This window comes from Chenopodium quinoa, unplaced genomic scaffold, assembly GCF_001683475.1.
Source record: "Chenopodium quinoa cultivar QQ74 unplaced genomic scaffold, ASM168347v1, whole genome shotgun sequence".
Classification (NCBI taxonomy): Eukaryota; Viridiplantae; Streptophyta; class Magnoliopsida; order Caryophyllales; family Amaranthaceae; genus Chenopodium; species Chenopodium quinoa.
Window position 1 is genome coordinate 2,112,634 of NW_018743942.1, and position 6,917 is coordinate 2,119,550.

At 36.8% G+C, this 6,917-nt stretch overlaps 1 pseudogene; it reads left to right on the plus strand.

The window, feature by feature from the left end:
* Nucleotides 1-1,495: 1,495 nt before the first annotated feature.
* LOC110688859 lies at nt 1,496-6,654 on the plus strand (annotated as a pseudogene).
* Nucleotides 6,655-6,917: the final 263 nt, after the last annotated feature.

Genomic DNA, 6,917 nt, shown 5'->3' on the forward strand with positions numbered 1-6,917 from the left:
ATTGCCTAGTAGCCTTGAATTGGAGCAACTTCTTTAGTTCTTTATAATGTCATAAGATTTCAATTGGCAATGGGCAAATGATACCCTCTTTTACACTTAATAAAAGTTAGATTATTGAATTGGATACGATAGTCGATCATCTAGTGGGGTTGCTTTTTTTTTTTTTTCCTAAGCTTTCTTGATTTGCATTATTTTATAATTTTTTTTGGCTCTCAAAAGCTAACTTTTCTTTTGTTTGTGATTGGAAATTGATTGTCTTGAATAACAAACAATTGGACAAAACAAAGAGGACAAGCTTTAACTCCACCAAAAATAAAGTAACTTTACTGGCCAATTGATACATCAACTAGGGCTAAAATTAAGAAGCTTTATTTTGAGTTTTTTTTAGCTTTTTTCCTATTTCTCATGTTAAGAGAGCCGGGAATGCCGTGGTCCATCTAGTAGCTAGATGGGATACAAATAATTGTTCCGAACGTGTTTGTATGAACTCTTTCCCCCAAAGTATCTTAACTTTGGCGGAACTTAATTTGCAATAAATTTTCCGGCTAACTTTTCCTCAAAAAAAAAAAAACAAAGCTCTTAGTTTCGATATGTTAGCTATCTAGCATGAAAGAAACAATAAAATTAGAATCGAAAGCACACGTAATCTATCGTTAACGGAATTTTTAACAAATTTTACACTAACAAGAAGTCACATAATTAATTAACATTTTACCATATGATACAGTTATATATATGCTTCCTTGTGTATATAACTCTATGCATTTTATAAATATGTTTAATTTTTAATATTTAAAATCATAAAACATTATATTTAGATTATATTAATCGATACAAATTTAACAAGATCATATATGACTATATTCATTTATGTATAAATCACAATTGAAATGATTAAAAAAACTCAATATGAATATTGTAAAAGTTAAACAAAGGAGCTAGGAGGTTTCTTTGGCATTGGCCTACTTATGATTCATCGCTTGTCATTACACACTTGATGATATAATCTTCATGAATTATTGTATGCTCAATTAATTCCACATTATAAGATAATATATTTTCTTTATTTTTTTTTAGACAATTTCTTTACCAATTAGAAAACCATCACAAAACTCATGCACTCACACTTAGCACTGTCAAAACGGTTTGACAGTTCGGTTTCGGTTCGGTTTGAAATCGGTTCTGTATTTAATCGGGTCGGTTTGGAATCGGTTTAATTGTCTCACGGGTCGGTTTTGGTTCGGTTTAATAGTTATCGGTTCGATTCGGTTCCAGTTTATACTTAAGCGGTTTTAATTCGGTTCGGGTTGTAAACAGTCCGGGTAGTAAACGGTTCGGTGTAGACGGGTTGCGGTTTGTTAACGGTGCGGTGTAAACGGTTTTTATCCCGGTTCAAACAGTTTCGGGTTGGAAACGGTTTCGGGTTAGAAACAATTCAGTTCTTTTTTGGTTCAGTTTATAACTGGTTCGGTTCTTTTTTAGTTCAGTTTTTAATAACTGGTTCGGTTCTTTTTCGGTTCAGTTTATAACTGGTTCGGTTCTTCGATTGTTTAACCACTTTAACGTTATTCATATCGGTTCCATTTCAAGTTTACTAAATTATAGTTGAATCTGAATTAAAACATAGCCTAATAGTATATTCATGTCACTAGCACACTCCCATCTTTATTTCATTATTACTCACAGAATCAATGTAATCATATGCTTAATAGTCTCTGTGAATTAATTTTATTTATTACGCCTTTAGCCAAGCCTTGGTACTTAATATTACAGGCTTTTTGTTCATTTGGTTTCATCACCTCAAATGTATACATGACTAGAGGCAGTAGTGTTGCTAATAGTTTGAGGCAGGGCCTGAGCCTGCTTGTTTTGCTCTTGTTTGTGAACACTGATTATCCTTAAGACCTTAATGAATGATTTGCCTTGCTATTTAAAAAAAAATATTCTAAGATTTCTAATATTTAATCCATTTAATTATATCCCCGTCAAAAAAAAAAATCCATTTAATTATATAAAAAAGTTTGTAAACGGTTCGATTTAGAAGCGGTTTGGTTCATAAACGGTTCAGTTTATAACGAGTTCGGTTTACAATCAGTTCGGTTTTTAAATGGTTCGGTGCAAACGGGTAGCAGTTTGCTAACGGTTCAGTGTAAGCGGTTTTTTTGCCAGTTTAAACGGTTTCGGGTTGGAACCGGTTTCGGGTTAGATACGGTTCGGTTATTTTTCGGTTCGGTTTTCTTTTAGTTCGGTTTATATTCGGTTTGGTTTGTTAACGGGTTCGGTTCTTATAGGGTTTAACATTATTCGGGTCGATTCGGTTACTAAAATACGGTTCGGGTCGGTTTTCGGTTTCAAAAAAATCGGTTTTTAATCGGTTCGGGTCTCATTTGGGTCGGTCGGTTTTGGGCAGTTAAACGGTTTCGGTTTGAAATTTGACAGCACTACTCACACTTAATCATCCTTTATCTGACCACAACCCCACCCCTCACTATCTCCCCTTGCTTATTTATCAAAGTCTATTCCACTAACTTTGCCATATCCTATCATCCACACCTTCAATCAATAACAACCATGTCCACAACACCACCGCCAATACCGAAACTAGAAGATAATCATCAATCTTTACCTCCTACAGTGGCGTCATGGACAACATACTTGGTCCAAGATGTTACTTTTGAGCTAAGGAAGCAACGGGGGATAGCGGTCCCACTGGTGTGTTAAAAATGTAATCTAGAAAAATCTAATTAGTAAAATCTACAATTAGCTAGATATTTCTAGAATAGTCTAGTGTCTTAAGAGAAATCTAGAGAAAGCTAGTAGATAAGAGTAGAGTAGTATGTCGGTGAAGGAGCATGTAAACCGACCTACACCACTATATATACTAGCACTTGGTCATGCAAATGTAAGCTATCCCCATGCAATAATACTTCAAATTTTATCCCACCACTACTTCCACTCACCTAAATTCTAACATTTGGTATCAGAGCCACAATACCCATACCTTCCTCTAATATCATACACATATTATCCCAAACACAACATAATATATAATGGCCAATAACAATGTGAGTTTTCCCATTCCAACTTTTGGGGGAGAAAGTTATGATTTTTGGAAAATTAAAATGAAGACGATGCTAAGGTCATATGGACTATGGAGCTATGCCGACAAAGGTTATAATGAACCTGAAGATGAAAGCAGCCTAAGTGATGCTCAAAGGAAGAGACTTGAGGAGGAAATGATGGAGGATGCAAAGGCATTATATCTCATACAAAATGCGGTGAAAGATACCATTTTTCCAAGAATTATGAGGGCTAATACAGCAAAGGAGGCATGGGAGATTCTACAACAAGAGTTCTAGGGAGATAGCAAGGTGAGAAGTATTAAACTTCAATCTTTAAGAAGAGATTTTGAAAATTTAAGGATGAAAGATAATGACTTGGTTAAAGATTATTTTTCAAGAATTATTGAGATTGTTAATCAAATGAAATCATATGGAGAAGAAATTTCGGATGAAAAAATTGTGAAGAAAATTCTAGTATCATTAAATGACAAATTTGACAATATAGTTACAATAATTGAAGAAACAAAAGATTTATCCAACATAACTGTTGAACAACTTATGGGATCTCTGGAGTCCCATGAACAAAGAAAAATTCGTCAAAGTAATGATGAAGACATGATAGAGACCGCGCTTGCAGCAAAATTTTCCCTTAAACTAGGGGAAATCAAGAGAAATGGGTCCATGAAGAAGGTCGAGGGTGAAGATGAAGAAGATTCACCAAAATACAAAGGTATGGAGAATAAATTATTTTGTAAAATTTGTAAGAGAACTAACCATGATAGTGCAGATTGCTACTTCAAAGGAAAAACACAATGTTGGATATGAAAAAAGTTCGGCCATGTTGGAAAGAATTGCAGGTTCAAGAAAGCTGATGTGAAAATTGCCAATTTTGGCAAGGAAGATAATGAAGAAAGCTTGTTTTGAAGAAGAAAATAAGAGGTTGCTAATGACAAGTGCATTAGCAGAAATATTTGGTGACATGAGCACCAAAATTAAAAGGAAAAATAAAGGAGATATATTCGAAAGGAGAATTTGGGAGATCTCTGGTGACACGAGCATCAGATCAGTTAGAAAGATGGTAACACGAGTACCAAAATTAAACAACAAAATTAAGGTTGGTAACATGAGTACCAACACAATGACAAGAAGAAAAGTCAAGATTAGAAGTTGTCGGTGACAACAAGAAGAAACAACATTAGAGGCCGTTGGTGACAAGAGCATCAACAAAACCGAAAGAATATTTTGAGAAGATGACGTACAGTTTAGAGTACAAGATTTTTCAGATTAAGGGGGAGTGTTAAAAATGTAATCTAGAAAAATCTAATTAGTAAAATCTACAATTAGCTAGATATTTCTAGAATAGCCTAGTGTCTTAAGAGAAAGCTAGTAGATAGGAGTAGAGTAGTATGTCGGTGAAGGAGCATGTAAACCGACCTACACCACTATATATACTAGCACTTGGTCATGCAAATGTAAGCTATCCCCATGCAATAATACTTCAAATTTTATCCCACCACTACTTCCACTCACCTAAATTCTAACATGGTGATGATGAACTTAACGTGGTTTATCAAGCAGGCAATCACGGTAGCCTTCTTGGGGCGGCTTGGTGAGCTACAATTGGCTGGAGGTGCTCTAGGGTTCACGTTTGCAAATGTCACCGGATACTCTATACTGACGGGCTTGTGTGGAGCCATGGAACCAATATGTGGTCAAGCATATGGTGCAAAGAACTACAGACTACTTCATAGGACCCTCTTCATGGTAACTCTTTTGCTGCTCGTTGCCACCCTTCCAATCTCTATCCTTTGGCTGAATATTAGCAAAATTCTTCCCCTTTTTGGACAACAGGAGGATATGGTAGTCATGGCTCACCGCTATCTTCTTTATCTGCTTCCTGATTTGATGGTGAACGCCTTTCTTTGCCCTCTGAAAACATACTTGAGTGCTCAGGGTATCACCGTTCCTATTATGTTAAGCTCTACTCTTGCAGTAGTTTTTCATGTTCCCATCAACATACTTTTGATAAAAACAAAGGGTTTTGAAGGGGTAGCCATAGCAGTCTGGATTAGTGATCTTCTAATAATGTTACTGCTCGCATTATACGTGCTACACATGGAACTGAGGGGGAGAGAAAAGTGGCAGGAAAGGGGGGTGGTGGGATCAGGGTATCAAGGAATGGCGTGCCTTGCTCAGCTTATGCGGGCCATGCTGCCTGACAACCTGCTTAGAGTGGTGGTGCTACGAGATCCTAGTCCTCCTCACAGGGAGACTTCCTAATGCTAAGGAAGCGGTTGGGGTGCTTGTAATTGTGATTAACTTCGATTACTTACTCTTCTCGGTAATGCTCTCCCTTTCTGTAAGTGCATCAACCCGGGTGTCCAATGAGCTCGGGGCAAACCAACCAAAAAATGCTTACTAATCAGCCTATGTGTCCCTCATAAGAGCAGCCTTCTCTGGATGTTTGGGGGCCTTGGTCATGGTGGCAGCCCGGGGTTGGTGGGGCTCAATGTTCAGCCATAGCAAGGGGGTAATCAGAGGGGTCAAAAAAATGATGGTCTTGATGGCTATGATTGAAGTGGAAAACTTTCCATTGACAGTTTCCGGAGGGATTGTCCGAGGAACAGCAAGGCCATGGCTTGGTACATTTGCAGCCTTGGTGGGTTCTACTTGCTGGCTTTACCTTTGGGGAGTGCATTGGGTTTCAAAGCAAAGCTCGGGCTTGGGGGTCTTTTCTTGGGGTTCTTGGTAGGTGCATCAACCTGCTTGCTTTTGTTACTGGTGTTTATAGCAAGAATTGATTGGGTCAAAGAGGCAGGCAAGGCTCAAGTACGCGCCTCAACAGGTGAAGAGTTTTTATCAGATGAGGGCTCAGTTAAAACCTTAGAAAAAAGAGAGAATTTTGAAGTTACTACGTGATCACTATTGGTCAGCATTCTAAGGCAGAGAATTCAGACACACCTAAAAGTAAGAAAATTATCTGACTGAAGGAAAAAAAAATGGACTCAGCTATGATTTAATCTTCTATGTCCATGAATCACTGCCATATGTAGGATACAAATGTAAATGTAAGAGACAATTGTATGAAATTTCTATATACTAAACCCAAAGATACAAACAATTGTCATTCGGATTTTATAATTCATAAATTCTGGAATAAGTGAATCATGATTTTCCCATCTGGAAATTTTTCCATGGAGGGAATGGTAGTACACAAAAAGCATGTGGAGTGAAGGGACTTTCCGCAACTGAAGAATGAACGAAAAGCTATGAATTGAGCACATTACTTGAGCTCAGTCACCATTCACATGCTTTCTAAGATCAAAGAATTACAATGTTAGCAACATCGAAAGTTAAATATGAATTACTTATCTTCATCAAAACCAGGTTTAGGAGCCTATTGATTTAAGCTTGTTGGCCTTCTCATCATCGAAACCTAGGGCAGCCAATATCTTATGGCCAGGATATTCCTCCTCAGACCATATGCCAAGAAGTAAATCAATTGTCGTAATTACCCCATTTTCATCTGCATAGAGGACAATGCGTAACGAGTCATAATATAAACTGAAGTTCCATTTCTTTTTTCTTTGTTCAGAATCAGCAGTCTAAATTTTGATAGAAAAAATAAACCATAAACAAAAGTGAAATCAACATCCAAAAGATAGTGGTAATGTGTCGTCAGTACTCACTACTTTTTACAGGTGCAATCCACGACAAAAGGATATTATAATTGGCCCCTTTAAAGATTTGGTTGGAAATATTTTCAGACAATGATATAGTTGAACTTCAGAAGCCGCAATACCAAACAGAATTTACAACATTGCAATTATTATTATTATTATTATTATTATTACT